Source organism: Pleurodeles waltl, chromosome 3_1 (genome assembly GCF_031143425.1).
Source record: "Pleurodeles waltl isolate 20211129_DDA chromosome 3_1, aPleWal1.hap1.20221129, whole genome shotgun sequence".
Lineage (NCBI taxonomy): Eukaryota > Metazoa > Chordata > Amphibia > Caudata > Salamandridae > Pleurodeles > Pleurodeles waltl.
In genome coordinates this window covers 1,982,583,446-1,982,603,752 of record NC_090440.1, presented here as the reverse complement: position 1 = coordinate 1,982,603,752, position 20,307 = coordinate 1,982,583,446, and positions in this window count along the sequence as shown.

Here is a 20,307-nt window from a genome sequence, read left to right as displayed (position 1 = left end):
GGCTCAGGGACTTGGGAATCGTCATATTGATTCCAAACTGATGGCTAAACCATCGCAAAGATGTGTTGCATAGTTCATATGTGAGGCACTGTCCTATTGTTGGATGGAACCTACCACCTCCTTGCACCACACTGTTGTCAGATGTAGAGACACCATGGTGGCCCTACAAAGCCAAACTGTGCCCTCCATGTTACGATGTGGCACTACGCATGCAGTGAGATACTTAGGCCCATATTTTTACTTTTTTAGTGCTGCATTTGCGTCATTTTGTGACACAAAAGTGGTGCAAACTTACAAAATACAATTATATTTTGTAAGTTTGTGCCGTTTTTGCATCAAAAAATGACACAAATGTGACGCAAAAAAAGTATAAATATGGGCTTTAGTGACCCTTTGTGGCGTATGATGGTTGTGCCAGCCATCAAGTGTACGAGAGTGTGAGTCACACATTTGTAGGATGATCTAATTTGGTGCAGTAGAATCTCCTGGCTTCCAATACATGATTTATCACAGACACTTTCAACACATGCACAGTGCAGGCTTTGGGAGGGGGCACACTTATTTTTTACGTAGGTCCCTATGTACAGTGCATGAAAGGTCAGGTATGTCCTCTGTACTCCTACAGAGTCCTACTATGGCATACATGATCTTTACAGTTTTGCACAAACTCTGCACCGTGGTGGACCGTAACTTGTATACAGAACAGACGTGGTGGTGTTAGGGGGTGCTAAGGGGTGCATGTGAGGTGGCACTGGAGTAGGTGCTGTACCATTTCTAATGATTCTGGCCCATGGTCTAAATTAATTTGTATTCCTATGTGTGTGACACAATGCAGCAGACAGGTGTTTGTACACACTACAGGTATGTCAGGTATGTGTATATGATATGTAGTTGGTAATTGCACCACTTGGGTGGCATTTGATATAGGTGCTGCCATAGGCTTGCATACCATGATTTATATGGGGCTGTGCCCATGTGTGACTTTCTTTACATGGCCATGGCCTATGCCATTGACATAGAAGAGCTATTCTTTGTTTGGTATAATGTGTGTGGGATCTGTATTTAGTTATCAACTAGTAGACACCTGTAGCGATTTGTGGGCAGCTTCTGTATGCAAAGGGGACACAGTTCCACTTTTCCTCATGTGGCGTGCCAGTCAGGTTGTGGCTGTGTTATGTACATGTGAATGTATGTGTTTGTGATGTGCAATGAGTGCGGTATAGTATGGCATGTTGCATATGTGATTTTGCTTTTACATCTGTGTTCCCCTGCCCACATGTATTAAGTGTGGTGTATGTCCTTTTTTTCATACATGGTTGGTGTGTTGTGTGTGGAATGATTGGTATGGTGGCTTCCCTACGAGTAGCTCATTGCCATATTGCCCATCCTGGAACTGCTCATTGATAGTGGAATGGCAGAATATGTAGGCATCATGGACACTGCCAGAATATTTTGCTAGAATGCTAGTGAAGAGCCCACAGTGGTCCACAATGGCCTGCACATTGATCGAATGTGTGTGCTTGCGTTTCCTATATAGATGTTCGGTTGCTGCAGGTGTAACCACTTGGACATGGGTACAGTCCATTGAACCCAGCACATGCAGGAACCCAGAAATTTGGTAGAAACATTGCTTGGTCTCCTGCTGCAGTTGCTGGGTGTTTGGGAAGCAGATGTTGTGTGGTGTGAGGCATATGATCGCATCCAGGACCTTAGGTAGGAAGACCGAGAATGATGGCTTGGACATACCAGCCACTTGTTCACCTCTTTCTGAAAAGATCCAGGTGCCAGCATATGAAGGACAGCAAGGAGCTTTGTCATGGGTGGAATAGTTGTAAGAGTTTCCACCCTTGCTGTGATGTGTGGTGCAATGTGATGCAGCAGGCATTCAATGGAATCCTGGGTTCAGTCAGCACCTCCTGATGACACATTGTTCCCTGAGCACAATGATGGTTGCCCGCTGCCTGAAGATCCTCTCCTGCCTTCTGTGCTGCCTTTGTGGCTGTTTTGGTGGTGTTCGGGGTTGCTGTGGTGGTGGAGGGACCTGCTGCATTCGCTGACATCTGAAGCATGTGCCAAGCTGGAGCAGTACCACTTCCATGTTGTCCTGGAGGTTGCAAATGCTCCTTCTGTGTGTTTTCCATAAGTTGTGGCGCGTGGGCCTCTTTTTAACGCCTAGTCTGAACAGGCATGTCATTTTGACACAAATCGATCTTGGCATCATTTTTGCGGTCCGCTTTCTTGGTGTGCGTTGTTTTTGCACTGGGAGGTAAGGATGGCGCTAGAGGGCTAGCGTCATTTTTGTGGATGGGAACGCCTACCTTGCATCTCATTGTCACAATGAGATGCAAGGTGGGTTGGCTCTTCCAGAAAATGGCACTAACATATACATTTTGACGCTAGATGGTTGTAATGTCAAAATATAAATATGGAGTTAAGTTAGCGTCGCTTTAGCATTAAAAAAAATGACGCTAACTTTCCATAAATATGGACCTTAATGTCACATTGGAGGAGCACCGAGGATACCCAGCCTGTGCCCCTGCAGAGCAGCATGTGTGATACTTCCTGAAGGCAGTCGCTTCAGCCTCCATGTCCGCAGGAAGGAAGCTTTCGGAGGCTCCAGTCCCGCAATCCCTGTTGGTGTGGGTAACACTGATGAAAGACCAGAAGATACTGCTTCAGCAATGGAATACTTTTGATTTTAATCAGAGTCCAAGTGAGACTACTAGTGGGGCTGATCCTGAATATCACCTATAGTGATTGAGAAATAGCCCCTACTGCTGGTGAGAGGGTAGTGGGACTCGACTTGCCTATTGAACACTAGAGCCTTGACTTCAGGGTACTATGTGTATTGTTTTTATGTGCCATATTTCACTTTGTATTCATATATAAATACTCAATTTTCCATAAAAGCAAGTATTTGAATGGACAATAATTTATTTGCTGCTATAGAACGTATTTTGAGTTGTGAGCCTGTGTTAACCCCTGAAGTCTCTGCCCCACTCCCACCCTGAGAAGCCTTGGACTGCTTGACCTGCGCTACCACGTAGAATCAAGTGCTGAAGAAGTACTTGGCCTAGTTGTTTAGGATCCATAGTAGGACACCTCTAGTAAAAGGCCTGAACACCCATGGTTGGGCCCAGTAGCTCCTGCTTGCTGCATAAACGTCTGAAAGGGATACTGACAGACCCCTTCCCAATCATGATTGAAGGGACTACTACATTTGTGTAGTCAGTAAAGCATTAATGTTTTGTGATCAGATTTCAGTCACAAAACATTAACACATACCACTTCGAATCGGTAGTTGGAAGGGATGCAATTCACAATTTTGGGTTTCTTACATATGAAAAGGCCTTTTTGTGGTCACAAACTGTCATGTAGGCTCTCATTATTCTAATGAGACTACTGTATTTGAGCATCAGAATCACCTCCGGTGTGGAGGACTGAGTCTAACCCACTATAGGTGACACCTGTTGGTCTAATTCGGGTTTTGTTCTGGCTAACTAGCAGTGCCTCATCTCCACCCAAGAGCAGGGATGATTGGGTAGCTGAGCGCATGACACAAATGACTCCCCAGGGAAATCGTGGTCACTCAGATCGCATCCATTTCGCTCAGTTACATTAGTCTCACATATGCAAGGACAGTCAGAGGCAATATATGTTTGACTAAGGTTTTAATGAAGCAACTGCATCTTGGATAATAAAGCATATACTGCAATAACCAGGACAATGAAACATGACAGGATCAGACTTGTGACAAGCAGAGTGACACATAAAAATAACGCTACCATATTGTCACTAGAATCAGTACATAGGCTATGTTAGAGCACAGCATGTTAAGCTCAAGTTCTGCCCTTCAGGTTCCCCTGGGAAGTCATCATCCCCCATACCTGAGCAAGAAGCCTGTAGGCTACAGAAGCAACTGTAGAGAAGCACTCATCAATCATCATACAGTCGTGGTCATCTGGCTGGAATCTCCCTCTAACATGTATGGGACGGAGACGTGTTTTTATAATAAAACAGCTGATGTTCTGAGAAAATATCCCTCCGTAAGGCTGTGTATGTTTCTATGAACACTAGAGACAAAGCGTTACCACGTTTACCGACAACCTATCTTACTGCAGCGTTGAGAAAAGCACAGAGTGAAAGAAATGTCTTGTCTAAAAACACAGTGCTGGCCTAGGCAAAGAATAGCTTGATAGAGAGAAATACCACAAATGTGGCTATTGTTAAGATAATAAATGAAACTGAATAAAATATATCTAGGTAAAAATGCACAGCTGCAGGCCTAGTTTGCTAAAAAAAAACGTGCATGGAGCTATAACTAAAATGGCTACACAACACCCTTCCCTTGCAGGTTCAAAGATGGTTCAAAGCCTGATTATATATAAAAGCTACTAAAATGCACCCTAAGGCATATGTATAAAAATGTCAATAATGACAAGTGAAAAAGACACTTGAGCATGTGTAAAAGGACAATTTAAAATGGTAACTGTGGTGTAAAAAGGCCGAATTTCAAGAGTCAAAGTCATTTTGGAAGTTGCCAATCGAATCTGGGATAATTGAAGAGAGGAAATCTTCCACTTCAGCAGGTGGTAAAGTAGGAAGTTCATCGCCAAGGAAAACCAAGGAGCATTCATGTTGCAAAGCCTGAGCTCTAGCCTAGGCAGCAGCATTCCGTGGTGTGTCCAACAATGTGTTTAGAGCTGAATTCTCCATGAAGGGCAACTCATAAGCAGCTTCCCATAGCAAACGCACATGTCTGGTAATGAGCCCTCAGCGAGAACATCAACAAATCAGCATCCACGAAAGCAAGGGCTGCGTAGAAAGGCAAACTTTCAGTGCATGTTCGAATGAGCACCAAAGGCACCGAAACACGGGCTGCACACAATGCAAAACTGGGCTGAATGACAGAGACCAGTCACACTCCAATTGCTCCAGGAGTGTTGCTCCAAAGTACTGCATCATTCATTCACGACACAACTGCGTTGGTGTGAGCGCTTTCTGTCCTCCTTGTTGCGGCGGGGGAGGCAATGCGCAGAAAAATTAGCAATAGCAAGATGCCACTAATGATAGCCAAAGTTATCAGAAATCCCCTGAAAATACTGGAGAATATAGAGTGGATGGCTGATGGTATTAAACCGAATATAGAAGAGAAGGTGTGAACGTAACCAGAACCAACAGCATTAAAACAAATTTGAGATTCCAGTAGTACTGGATGCATTAAATATTTGTCCCACAAGCTCACCAAAGTGTCTTGGAAAGTTAGTACTTGAAAGGGACTGTATAACTGCTGATGTCCTTGCCACCTGAAGTGCGTAGGTCTCGCATGCAGATGTGAGCGCCACATGTTTTTGGAACAATAACGCCTTGAGTCTGCTCAACTTGTCAAAATTCACATTGGAAGTGGCAATATGGGGCTAAAACTCAGCTACTTCCCTCTGTCTTGTAGGAGGAAAAAGTACGTTCCTGCAGCATGTAACAATCTTGGAGACCGAAACAACATAAACTATTCCGACTCGTACCCCACAACAGTTTTCACTATTGACGAGAACATAGCTGCCATTTGAAAGCACCTGGAACGCAGGTCTAATCAAGGGGACTGGAACTCCCTTCAGATAAAAAGCCAAGTTTGCTGCCGAAGCATTACACAGGACAGCTGTTTACAAACCATCGAATGGCTGACAGAAGTCTTGCATTCATTACCGCTAAAAAAGACCTCTTTTATGCCACTGAGACATTTGTACGAGAAGGGAAGCTCCCACACCTCATGGATGTAACTATCTCCTAGCTTTTCACATCTGCCTACTGGAATGTGTTTTAAGTAGGACGTGAATTGAAGTGTTGAAATAGTCAGATTAATGACCCCGTGTATTAACCACTCAGCAGATGGTGTTTCAACCACAGTAAAAGGCAACTTTTCTAACTTTTCAATATTTAACATGACACAGGTCGCTTCTTTTTTAGCCATTAGTTGTTGTTGTCGCGTTAAATTAAATGTAGAAAATATATCCCTTGCGCTGACGTGTTGCCAGGGTACGCGACCTGCCTTCAATGTTTGAAGTGTTCAGCCCAACTGCATAATGGACCTTAGTTGACTCTGTCCATGGTGTAAAAAAGACACATCACATTCTATTATTTCTATTACAGAAGAAACAACGTTGTTTAAGGTGTATATCCGGTCGGACAGGTTATTAATCACATTATCTACAACAGCTAATGCCTTCTGTAAGTTTTCCTAATCTATTTGCCTTAATCGGGCAGCAACTTCTTGTTGGGAAAGCTTCCAAATTTCATTATATACTGCGTATAAGAAGCGCTTTCTGCATTGTTTTCTGGGGCCTAGCAGGAAGTCCTGTAAGTCAGTGTTATTAGACAGGACACTGAGGTGTTCTCTAACACCATCTATTGAGGAACTCTTTAACCACTGCTGGCACAGTTTCCCTACAGTGTATGTTGTTACTATACCCGCATGTTCAGATGACACATAGCGAGGGTCAGCCTACTAGTTCTAAAACCCCGTGTGGAGTTTATAAAACGTTTATGACACCAATTGGTATTTATTGGCCACAATAACCACCCGCCAAGACGTGACAGTGAAGCATTAAACGTGCTATTCTGGACCCATTCATCGAGCTGATCTTCAGTTGCGTTTATACACTTTTGCCACTTATAAAATTTTGCAGGAATACTGGGCGCATTTAATTCCTTAATCTTTGCTAAGCCTAAGCAATTTGTTTGTTGTACAGTTTCATTTAAAAATATCATCTGAACAGGTATCAGTCATGCTCTAAGTAAAGGTACCTTCCCCCTTATTTGCCAATTTCTAGTTCCTCACACACTTTTTAAGTCAATCGGCCTCAGCCAATATTCATAGCCTTCTATAGCCAACTGGTGGAAAAAGAAATCCGAATAAATGAATTTCGTATCTGTCAATAATATGTGTACATTTTCCATTGATGGCAATCTAAAATAATATGACTCAGCATTTTTAACATTGTGCCCAGAAAAATATGCAAACTTTTCAGAATATGGCCCTCATTTTGAACACGGCGGTCGCAACTGCCGTGTTCATGCTGGCGGTCTTACTACTGACCGCCAGCGCCCCTGGATGCCCCCCGGCCGTATGAAGAACATTCCTGTGGGCTGGCGGGCGGAAACACCGGCCCACAGGAATGCCTGGCCGGGACATTGATGGCGGCTCCACATGGAGCCGCCGCCAATGCCTCTGTGCGGGGGGTGCAGCTGCACCCGTCACGCAGATCACTGCCCGTAAATCAGCCAGTGACCTGCATGAGGGGGCACTGCACAGGGTGCCCCTGCACTGCCTATGCCCAGTGCATGGGCAGTGCAGGGGCCCCCAGGGGTGCCCCTGTGCACCCCTTCCACCAACCTTTCCCTGGCGAAAGGCTGGGGACTGCAGGATCATTATCTGAGGGGTATCATTATCCAGATGGGGGCAGCCTGGCGGTGAGTGAGGGCCACCTATGGCAGCCCTCAAAGGGTTCATTATGTGCGGTGGCCGCCATGCCGGCTGGCGGGTTTTCCCGCCACTGCCGGCATGGCGGCCCACACCACCACGATCATAATGACCACCTATGTTTTAGAACTCCCTTGTGGTGGAGTTGGACAATATTCCCATTGTGTATAGTTAAAAACAGTCTTTGGGGTACTTGCTCTGTGAATGAAATGGTGCCCATAATAATTATAGCAAAACACATTACCATAATTCTCTTTAGATTGATAAACATCTTCACTTTCGAATACAGTGAAATACTGCAATTCAGTCATCATAGAATCAACTGTTTTCACATCCCAGTCATCAGAAATAACTTTGGGTATTATTACATCTTTCATTGAAAGTTTAAACACATATCGTATTTGAATGACCTTCGTGGGGCCGTATATGTCAAATGTGACTTTATCCCAAACAATCCCGTCAGGAATTGGTATAGTGGAAATATTCACGAAAGACAAGTCTCTGCAGACTTTGTGAGAAATAAAATGGGGTGTTAGGACCTCATCCACCAGTTCAATTGTTAAACTTTCAGGAAGAAAATTACCATGTATTAATAGAAAGAATGTTATGGCAAAGCCTATCCAAAGGAGGAAAGCTAATGCAATCAAGGAAAGCCACAGATAGTTCCATATGAAAATAAAGTAATTTGTTTTAAGCCAGTTTATCAGCTTATGTGTTTTTGACAGTTCAGATGTAGAAGAGGCAAATGAGTCTGAGAAAGTGTCATTGACGTCATCAAAGTATCCAGAAGCAGTTCGTGCAAAAACTGGAGCTGTATTTGTGAGAGGAGAACTGGTAGGGGTCTCCCGCGGTGGTTCATAGTAAATGACGCCATCTGTCTGTGTTGAAGTTGTGTCAAATCGATCAGTACTTTCAGTATTGTTTGATGAAACAGATGTTAGTGGAACTAATGCAAAATCATTTTCCGCCCTCCCCAAGCTCGGAGAGGTGTCACCGTTGCTGCTCAAAACTTGTAGAGGGACTTCTTGAACAGTAGTGAGAGGGATTCGGGAACTACTGGCTGCTCCTCTTGGTCTACTGTGCAGGATCGGCCACATGGTGTAACTTGACAATGTCGATAGATACAAAGCGATTTTCTTTAGCACCAGCCAACGACAGTTCTGGTGCCGTGCATTCCCAAGACTGGGACCGGTGCACGATAAGAAGGGCCAAAATCCTTTTTCAAAGCCACTTTTTCACGTACTAGATCCCCAACTTTAGGAATCTAGCTGGTAGGTGTTATTGGTACATCCTTAATTCCTGTGGAGGCAGCACTGGCAGAAGCGTTGTCATCACGGAAATGGGAATTGTTGTAATTCCTGCAAGACAGTGACATGTTCATTTATGTCTAAAGGTGTTTCTACCATCTCCACGCCAGGACCATCAAGACCTGGAACATACATTTGATTTCCAAACAGTATGACCCCCCAGGGACCTTTTAGGCAGACTGTTAAGTGTTCTCTGGACTCCATACAAGTGGTTAAGCCAACTACGACCTGTACCTAAGACTCTGGCTGTTTGCTAGTTGCTTTAAATCACGGTTTCGTCACTCCACTACACTATTTCCCTTGGGATTAAATGTAGACGAGTAATGGAGTTGGACCCCTAACGAAGCCATGGCGTCCCTGAATGCCCTTGAGGCGAAAGCAGGGCCCTGGTCTGAGTGGAAAGCCGCAACTGCATATGTACCGATAAAGACTTGCAAATCTTTAATAACAGTCTGAGCATCAGCTGAGCGTTGTGGCCACACCCATAGAAATCTGGAGCAAGAGTCAACAGCGACTAAAATGTATTTGTATGCACTGTCCGGTATTAGGGGACCACAATGGGCCAAGTACACACATTGTCATGGTTTGCGGGAAATTAGGAGGGGTGTCTGTGATTGGTGTTTGACAGTGGAACGCTTAATTTGTTGGCAGCTGTCACAACAAAGGACATCTGCTTGGCCTGTTTGCATAGGCCTGGCCACCAATAATGTGCTTGCAATAATGCTATTGTAGCTGCCACACCAGCATGGGCAGATGCTTCCCCCGCTTGCACTGCTTTAATCAACTCTGATCTTATATCTTTGTTGGGAATTACTCAAACCCCCACACCTGGTATTTTTACTTCGGCTTCAAGGCAGCCTCCCATTCGGTAGGAATATTTAGCAGGAAATGCTTTTGGATAGGGCGTGCCTTCAGCCATGCCTTTTACGGCAGCCCATATGTCATCATTCGGTTTTGTTCCAGAACGGGTTACTGCAGCAACAGTAGCCATAGCTACTGCTGATTTGGCTGCTTCATCTGCCAGTGTAGCCATGTAGCCACTGACGACTGCGCAAGCAGTGGAGTATTGATGTTTTGTGCCAATTGCAGGCTGTGCTGAGCCATCGGTGTACATGACTCATTGATATTGATCAATAGGTAGTGTATTTGCTGGAACTGGGTATTCTAGTTCATATTGCAAAAATTCTTGAGTTTGTAATTTTGTCAACATCAGTGGCTGTCAAAGACGTTGCCCATTGAATCCAACGTGGATGTAATGCTTCAAGGGCTGGAACTGGAGAGATGACAATAATGCGTTTCCCGTGGACTAGTGGTCTTTCTTTAATGACAGCCATCTGAACAGCAGTGAGATTTTTCTCAGTGGGAGCAAAGCGTTGTTCTGCTGCTGAATACAAATGTGATTTGTATGCAATCGGGACTGTCTCACCCTCATTGAAAGTTACATAGGTGAAACCAATGGCACCAGCAATTACTCTGATGACCAGATGTTTTTGATTGTCCCTTGTGTGTAAATGTTGTGCTGTAAGCATGTCTGTTTGCAAAGCTCTGAGAATGGGTGTGTGTTTGAATGTCCAACTGTCCAAAATTTACTTGAAAAGTCAGGACATATTAAGTCATATAAAGGTTTTATGCGTGATGCGTAATATGGAATGTAAGTTCTGACAAAATTTCGAAAACCCAATAGGGATTGGAGTTTTTAAATTGTTTTTGGAGGTTGTAACTGTGCACTTTTTTCAAGAATTGTGGCGCTAGGCTCTTTCCTTCAATTGATAGGTCGTATCCCAAAAACATGACGCTAAAGAAGGCTATTTTTGTTTCTATGCAATTGAATTTGTAGCCGAACTCAGCAAATCCTACAACAATGCGGGCTACCCATTTTAAATGTTGCAGTAATTGATCATCCGTGAGATAGATATCATCTACATAGGACAATGCTTCAGGGTCAATGTCATGCAATATTGAAGTCACGCGAGCTGCGAACAGTCCTGGACTGTTCTTGTACCCTTGGGGTAAACAACAGAATTTTTAATGGGAGCCTAATGCACTGAAACTTGTTAAGTCTCTACTCTCAGGCGCTATATTTTGGCAGAAAATAACCATTGGAAATGTCCAGTGTTGTTTTGTATTTTTAAACTATGTTGTTCATGAGTGCTGTGTTATGTGAGTTTTGTATAGCGTATGTGCGTGCATGACTGTTTAAATGTCTGTAGTCTAAGACTATTCTGTACAAATGGTCCGGTTTAGCTACTGGGAATAAGGGATTATTCATTGGTGAGACACAGGGTTCAATTACGCCCTGGTACTCCAGTTGTGTGAGGATTTCCCTCACGGGTGCTTTTGCATCATGTTTATTTGGATATTGGGGTTGTGGTTGGGGTGATTTTTAATAGGAATTACATGATAGGGGAAATCTTTATCCCACCCTACGTGGTTGCGATATAATGCGGGTGTCCGCGCCAATGCCCAATCCATGGCGTAGGATTCTGCGAGCTCCTCTGGAACAAGGGGCGAGAAAGAAGGTTTGATAACATCTTCCCCATATGGGCAAGTACGGACAAATTCAGGTGGCCAATCCCTTTCGGCCAGTAGAATATCATACATGTTTAAGACGTGGTCCCAAAAGATTGTGTTGATTGTGCGCTCAATGTCTCCTTCTAACTGTAACCTTAATTTGTACACCCTATCAGGCGTGGAGACACGCATGTCCGCAGTCTCTATTTGTAGGAAATCATCAGTTGCTTTCACCTCTACATGTTCTAGAACATTCTGCTGAACTATTGTGACCTCTGCCGTGCTGTCTAATAGTGCTAATGCCCACTTCTTGTTCTTCAATATAGCCCTCTTCTTGAGTGGCATAACGAACTGCAACTGCTGCCACCATTTTCTTTTTGAATTGGGGTTTTTGTTGGGGAAGTTTCTCTTCTTTCACGTACTCAGTTCTTCACTCTGACCACCCACCTCTCTCACTGCGTTTTTCCGGTGACTCCTGAAAGGAACGAGATTGGTGTGTATCAGTATATTGATATCTGTCAGGCGTTTTTATATTATCTCTATTTCTGAGATTATATCTATTCTGTGGGGTCTCCATATGCAGAGACTCTCCCTTTTCTTTTTTAGGTGTTTGTTGTTTTTTATCCCAGCATTTCTTAGTACCCTCAGGAGCTTCCTTGGTAAAATCTTTATTAGATTTACCCTGTAGTTGTGGTTTTATGTTTCTGGTCCTCAGACTATCTCGACCAATACTAGAGTAGGTATCCACGATAATCTTTGGTAGCTCACGTTCTTGATCCTGTGGAGGAACTTCCCAGAGCCGCATGCGCACCGCTAGTGCGACTGCTTCCCCTTTAAGCTTACTTAATATAATTGAAGATACTGTGGCAAAGTTGCCCATTAGTTGCACTCCCAAGTCCAGGGCCGGGGCAGCCCCGTATTCATCTTGAATTTGTTTCAACACTTCGGGTAAATTGGCAAGTGTCGGTGTACCATGTGCGGTAGTATAGAGCATGGCAAATACTGTGCCCCAAGTATTACAGTTATCTATAGTGGGAACCATCCCAAATGGTAAGCACATAGTTAATATTCCATGTTGATCCTGAGGTCCTGTATGGGGAAATACTGCTTCCAGTGCTTTTATTTTTTGAGCTAACCAAAACTGAATTTCTTCTCATTTGGCAGGCACTTTACCCATGATCGAATGTACAGTGGCGTTACTATAGGTGGTTGCACCGGAGAAGCACATGCTGGATTTGTACTTAATGTTTGCATTACAAACTGTACTAATCGTCTATATATTTCTGTCAGCTCAGAGTATAAGCGAAGGACTTCAGCTACATCAGGATGTGGTGTATAAGTGGCCAATAAAGGCCAGGTAGGACCACCATTACTTAAAGGACCTAACCTAATGTGTAAAATTGTGTGGGGTAGCGCACCATCAAGCCAATTATTATGGTCTTGATAAGATAGAGGTATTTCTAGATATGCATATGCTCTGTATTGTGCAGGTGTATTTGCAGGTGTATAGTGATGGAATGTATGTGTGTTCCCATCAGCTGCTGGAAATGTGACCCAAAAATAAACAATTTCTATTCTATAGGCTGAGTGAGCCTCAACAACAAATGTGACTGGACTCCCCTGGGCCGTTAGGCCATGTGCCAGTAATGTGCAGTAAGGGGTGGTCTCATATTGACTGCAATTCCTACCAGTTGTGGGTTCGCCATAATGAATGGTAAATTTTGCTCAGAGATAGGCACACTAAATGAGGATTATCCTTTTAATGGTTTAAGCTTGAACAACCTACAGCATTAGTTAGGTACTCCCTACTTAGCTGAGGAGGAAGTCCTCAAACCACAGACGTCTCCGTATATAGTATTGAGCTGTCTGTATGTAGTGAGACAGAGATACTCAGGAGGATGTGTGTGATATGTTCTTGTGCATGCTCCCGGGTTGAGGGGGACATGACAGCCCTTACTTCTCCTAATGACTCGTTTCCAAATGTTATACACTAGCAAGTTTATCAGAGCAGTTTCATATAAACAATGACTTGTTTCTTGTGACCCCCTTAAGATTAACACTTAATTGCTGAACAGTACCTGTGTTATTTTAAAGAGATGTGTACTGCTTCTGTCCATATTCTTCCAGTTCATTATGTGAGGTAAGCTTCCTTTGCTTTTGGCGTGCTGTGTCAGTGCTGTGCATGTTAAAAAAAAGTTTGCGCTGCTTCCATGATCCATTTTCCATAAGGGACCAAAGCTTCCATTGCTAAAATGCTATGCTGTGCGCGTCCTATGTGAAACTTGCACTGCTGCCCATGTGCGTGCTACATAAGAGCGTGAAGCTTGCACTGCTTTCTGCTGCCTGTTCTGTTACAGTATCAGCAGGCCTTCCCTGCTGCCTTTTCTTTATCTGTCCTGTGTGCGAGGGAAGCTTTCCATGTAATGATCTCTAGACTTAGAGTCTGGAACGCGGGGGCTGTGGGAAGGGAGAGGAGGCTCTGGGCAGGAATGTTTGCAAGTGAACAGTGAAACGAAAGCTGTGACCCGTGGTCAATTGCTAACGTCCTTGAACATGAGCTTGTGATGTGAAGTCATCAGGGGAATGGGGCGATCGCCAAATGGAGGCAGTTCTTCCATAGCAGTATATTTGTATTTAATTGTTAATATTCTTTTCAGTACTGGCAAGAGGCGGCTGTCAAGCATGAAATAGGGGCTTCCGGGTGGTGGCTGACGAGGTTATGAGGGAAACTGAGAGATGGAAAAAGAGCAGACTTTCTCGGGTTGATGGAAGCCTGGTCGATTTTGTACAATTAACATGACCAGAATTTGCATCCTTGTGTTTAATGTTTGCAAAATAACTAAGGAGTTAATGGTGTGTGAACTAGGTGCACAAAACTGAAGACTAAATATCAAAGCATGCCTGTGCCCAGAAACCCTAAATGTACAGACAACAGGTGGTGGCGCCAGTGGGGGGCGTGAGCTGCAGCGATGGTGGAAGTGGGTGGTGCCAAAATGAACGTGGGGCACCCCAGTGGTGGCCATGCCAGTCAGTGGTGGGAGTGGGAGGTGGACTCCTAAAATACATTTTGAGCACCTACACTTTATTTAGCAAATTAAGCACCGAGGAGCAGAAACTCTATATTAGGCTCTATGGGTCACGTTTGTTACAGTGTAGTTAGAAGACTGCAGACTGATAATGAAAACGATCTGTTTTGCTGTCACTACATATCTGAAGGGTCACACATTTATGGTAGGATGCCCCTTTTATTGAGCTATAAAACATTTAATTGCTTTTAACCTCTTATCACAGCAGATGGAAAAGCAAGTGTGATTAACAGTGCTGTTTAACATATATCCTTAAACTCTTCCTCTGGCACAATAAAGCTTCTGAAATGACATACTGCTTTTAAAGCACTTGGTTATAAAATATTGAATGTAATTAGAGTAAAATCGAGCCAGTTAAATATGACTAAATGCTTTTAACAAATTCATAGCAAGAGGCGTGTCAATGTAAGGAGATTCATTTGCTACTGGAATTTACTCTAACTATAATGTCTGGATGTCAATAAATTGGGCAGTAGATCTGTTGAATCTATTAACCAAACTCATCTGGTCACACAGAAATCGGGGAGCTTTAAGTTTTGAGCTTCTACCTTCTTCACAGAAGCTTTGATTATTTTAATTTATCTATCACTCAAGATGAGTATTTGCACGTGCTCTTATTTCTTTTTTGATGTTTCCTCCCAACACAGTTTGAGACTATCTTCTCCTGCCGATAGGTCACCTGCTACTTGTGCAGTATATTCTAAATTAAGATATTTTATTGTTCCATTTCTTGCTATCGTCCCGTGTTGCTTTATTGTCGTGAACCCACGTAACACTGGGGGTGATTCCCTGGGCTCATCTGGTTCTCCACTGCAGCGTGAATGGCATTAGAAGCAGGAATTTCTTTCAGGAAAACCGAAATGAAAGAACCTAATATGCTGGTAGATTTCTACCTATTAGAATCATTGGGGCATATTTACAGAATAATGGTGCAGCCTGGCGTCACAAGCCATCTTGCAGCGCCAAGCTGCACTGTTAGTAAAGTGCAATGATGCGTCGTGTTTACAGCAGTACAAAAGATTCCTTTACTTTCTTCATCACTGGCGCACAATTGGCTGCCTACTGCCACCATGGTGCAATGGTGCCTGCATTGCAGGGAGGGGCACCTTCCTGCACATAAACAATCATTAATGGCGTTTTCCTCTTTCTATGTATGCTGCATCAAGAGAAAAAAAGAGGAGAAATAAAGATATTTCTCCTTGTTGCGCCACTTTTATGCAACCACTGGGTGGCATAGGAATCTGACGCATTCCCCACCTTGTACATCAAGGGATGGTCAGATTCGATGGGTGTTATATGGGAACATCCACAGGAACACCCATGGAATGCCCCTTTCACACAGAGTAATGCGTGAAAGGGGGCCATATTTACAGGGTCACAAAAAGCCACGCAAGGTGACTTTGCGTGGCCTTGTAAATATTGGCCGGCACACTGCACCACAGGAGTGTAAAAAAAAGTGACTGTTCGGTGGCCCAAGGGGCTTGTGAATATGCCCCATTGATTCTTAACTCTGCCCAAACTGCCATGCCATCCATGCACGCTGTGTGGTGGCTGGGTCGCCAGGTCAAGAATTTCCGATGGCAGAGCTAGCTGAGACTCCACTTTCAGAAACCCAGCAGTTCCCTGACTCAAATAAAGCAGAGAACCACAACTTTGGTGCAGCAGGAGCTCTGCTAATCTATAGCAGACTCTTCACTCTGCCAAACTCCAAATGAGGTGCAATACATTTAGAAAAAAAACTGTAACAACTGGAAATGAAGATTAGATTTGTCTCACTGTCACTGTATATCTTAAAGGTCACATATTTATTGCAGGATGTCTGTATTATAGGGCTTCAAGACTTTTCACTACTTTTCGTTTCCTATATAAACAGGTGAAATGGCCCATTGTCATTGCTAGTACATCTTTAATATCTATTCTTTTAATACGTTCTTCCTCTGACACTAGAACATTTCTGAAGTAACATACTGCTATTAAATCACTTTTCTGTAAAAATAATAACTATGATTATAGTAATACACAGTGTGGTGGCATCTAAATACCACTAAAAGCTTTCAGCAGATGTATAGTAAATGGGATGTTAATGCCAGATTATTATTTTTTCCTGGAATTCACTCCAACTATAGTGCATGAGTGAAAAACATTGAACTGAAAAAAGATGCCAATCAAATGAGAAAAATGTAAGCGATGGAATACAGGATTTCAGAAATGGAGCATATTAACCAAGCCCACCTGGTCATATTAAATAAATCAGGGAACATAAAGCAAATCACATAGGTTTCTACCTGCTTCACCAAGCCTTGGTACAATCTTTCTAAGATGTTGTCAGTGTATCATGTTTAGATTCACTTGAGTTTACTATTTACTATAACCCAGCTTTTTAAATCACACCTGTAACTTGTATTCCTTATTTTTTGTGGTCCTCCCCTATCAACGTTTCGAGTTTTAGTCTATGGGAGGCTTCTCCAACAAGTAGATTGTGAGCTATTGGTAGCTCTCCAAATACCTGTTAGTAGCTCTCCTGTGTGCAGCCCAGCCTACTAAATTAGAAGCTTTTGTTTGATTAAATTATCACATTTATCACAAAATTGAAAAGTGTGTATTTCAAACGAAAATGTGTATATTTTTAGAAATCATAAGATTACCTGATGTTTGAAGCCAAATAGCAGGACTTCCAAAATATATTTAAAACTAATATTTGAGTGATACATCATGAGGGTGGAGGAGACTTAAGACTAAAATGCTTACCTTGGTGCCAGGGGTAGTGCAGCTATGGCTGTCATGCATTAAACCTGAACATACATTCCAAATTATTAAAGCCATTTCACATTATTGTTGGCAATCTTGCCCGATGCACTGAGGTAATCACTGTTGGTCACTAATGTAATATTGTACCACATGGTCACGAATATCAGACTAATGTTGGTAGTTCAATATGATTTTTAGTGAACATAAGTAGCTCTACAGAAACAGGAAGGTTAGAGATCCTGACCTAAAAGCTGAGAGGAAGACAGAAAAGAATCTCAGGACTGCAGTAAGTTGGAACTGGCAGAGGATAGGGAAGTCTGGAGGGGGAACTATGAAGGTAACACAGAAACAAACCAGAGGAGGGGTAAGCAGGGAAACAATATACGCGTATCTATGTTTTCATTAAAGATAGGTTGTCTGCTTCTCAGAACTGATCTCTCTGTGAAGTGAAATAGATCTCACAATGAGACAGGGAGCAGATTAATCTCACAGAGTTCAGGGAGACAGACCCAGCAGTTCCAATGGGAAAGTAACACTGGGTGGGTCTCCGTGCCAAAGGCACACTCATTGGAGTCTAACTGGCACCCCTGGAAACTATGAAAATAACACAAAAGAACACAAACGTGGACACTGGAAATCTGCACACGAATTAAGACAGGACGGGGCTATTAAGTCAGAACAGGAACATAGAATATGCAACAAAAAATCTGCATATGCAAGACAGGTCTGATGTGTGCAGTAAAAGCTAAAACAAGGCTAACACAGGAACAAAGAGACAGGATAAACAAGAGACAGGCAACAGATACAAATAACTCACCAGAACAGGAACATGGAATCAAACAACTATGAAACCAGAAATCAAAAAGAAAACCTCAGAATATTGTCATGGCCACTGGAATTATGTGATTGTGTTGCGATTTTAACATAATTGCAGATTTGCTGGATTTGCCACACAATCCATCATCTGCTGCATAATCTGCATAATTTTTACAAAGAAATTATTTTTGCTCAAACGGTTTAAAAGTTAGTTAAAACACAGCAGCATGTGTTGCTGCTCATTGGAAGGCCCTTTGCAAAGGTCGACTGGTCACCTTTATGTAGTTTATTGCTATTTATGGGCGTTAAACTGGTACTAATAAGGTACAATGAATGCCCAGAGAGGGTTAAGAAGTTTTAAAAATGACTAAATAATGAAGTAATACTGTCAAGAAATGTACTGCATAGTACACAGCATCAATGTTACTGAGTGTTCATCCTCTAGGATGACATGTAGAGCAATAGTGCTAGGGCTTGATGTTTTGGGCCTAATTGCCTATAGAATGGAGATGGTCTGCAGTCAGTTTCCCTGGTTGAAGTACAGACTTCAGCTCTGTGTTGAATCTGTAATAGATTACAATTTGAGTGATTGTTCCATTTTGTACCGCTGGTCATTCTTTATAGGTTCTCAGTGCTGTTCCCCCGTGTTTTGTATGGCACCTTCTGTTGTCGGATTGAGGAACATTTGCTATATCATCAGGTCCTGGCCAGGACAAAGTGAGGCATCACATTCTGCAAGTATTTAGGCTCACTTGCTGCTGAAGGCCTAGTGCAATAGCATTTGATCCTACGAAGGGTTGTGAAATATCTGAAGAAAATAAATGTATAACAATCATTCATTACATAAACTGATAAGGTGAAGTCTTGTTAGCACAATGTGTAATTTATAGTGGTTTTCCTTATGTCTCTACAGTTTGCAGACTGTGCGGGTGCACAGGGCACAGCTGATAGCCTGAATATTCAGTCTTTAGGCAGGGCGTCCTGGAAGACCGTCCATTCAGGGCTCATGGTGTCAAGTGGTAAGCTTATATTTGTCAGACATAGGGCCTCATTTACAAGACCTTTGTGCCACTGCTGTGGCATTTTGTTTGACGCAGCGGTGGTGCTAACAGTGCACTGCAGTGTTCCAGGCTTTGGGCCTAATGCTTCAGTTTGTAAAGCTCTGCGTCACATTATACCTGCGCCAGGTATAATGTATGCAAGGTGGGCGTTCTCAGGCAAAAATTACTGTGTCATTCTGCGACTTCTCAGCGTCAGAATTTTACCACCTGCTCAGAGCAGGGGTAAAATTGACGCAGGGCTTTTATAATGGAAGCCTCCTTGCATTGCTGGAGTAGCATCATTTTTACGATGCTACTCCAGCAATGAGTGAGTTTAGCTCCAACAGATGCGTCAGAATTTCGGACACATCTGTGAATATGTGTGCCATGGAGCTCTTTATTGTAAACACAGCACTTCCATGACATCATTAGGGAAGCTCGAGAAATCTGATGCATCAATGCTGATGCGTCATATTCTTTTAAATAAGGCCCATAGTGTCAGAGCACAATTGGATTTCTTACTCCTAAAATAATTATTCTCTAAGAACATTGTAATAGCAAATTGCCTACTTATTCATTACAACAATTTCCATGCATTCTCACCTTTGCATCCATCTATTTACATAGTCATCTCACTATCCACCCTCCTGCTCACAATGCTTGTGTAGTCTGATTGCAATATGTGTTTCAGTGTTCTACACCTGTGTCTGCACGTGCCTGCATGTGTTGTCTTGCTCCATGCGTGTTTCTGTGTTTTCTGTGTGTGTATATTTCCATTGGGTGGGACCTGTTTTTGCAAGGGTGCATGTAAGTTTGTGTCTTTTTGCCATCAAGATATTTCACACAACATACACCCATTACATCAAAGAACTCATATGCCTATAACAAACCAGACATATGGTCTTTGCCAACATTTTTATCACACTTGGAAGCACTGGGGAGTCAGGGTACATGAACAATCTAATATCATTGTACTTGCATTTAAATAGTGCTACTATCCCTGACGAGGCGTTGAAACGCTTTTCTATGAGTAGAACGCTACTGCGGAACCCAAAGGTGGATTAGTGCACTTGAGCTCAGTGATGTTGCCCTGTTGAAGGAGGTTAGCTATTTCATGTACATGTGCCACTATCTTATACGTTCATGACATGTCCGCCATTTCTACCCATGATGGAGCTCTAGAGCTCCAAAAAAGCAAGGTATGTTCTTTTGAGCACCAAAATGCATCACACAATATGCCACTTCACATGCAATGGACAGAGCCAAACCATTCTTGATAACTCTTTAGTATGTCACAGTTGCGCAATCAACTAAACACATTA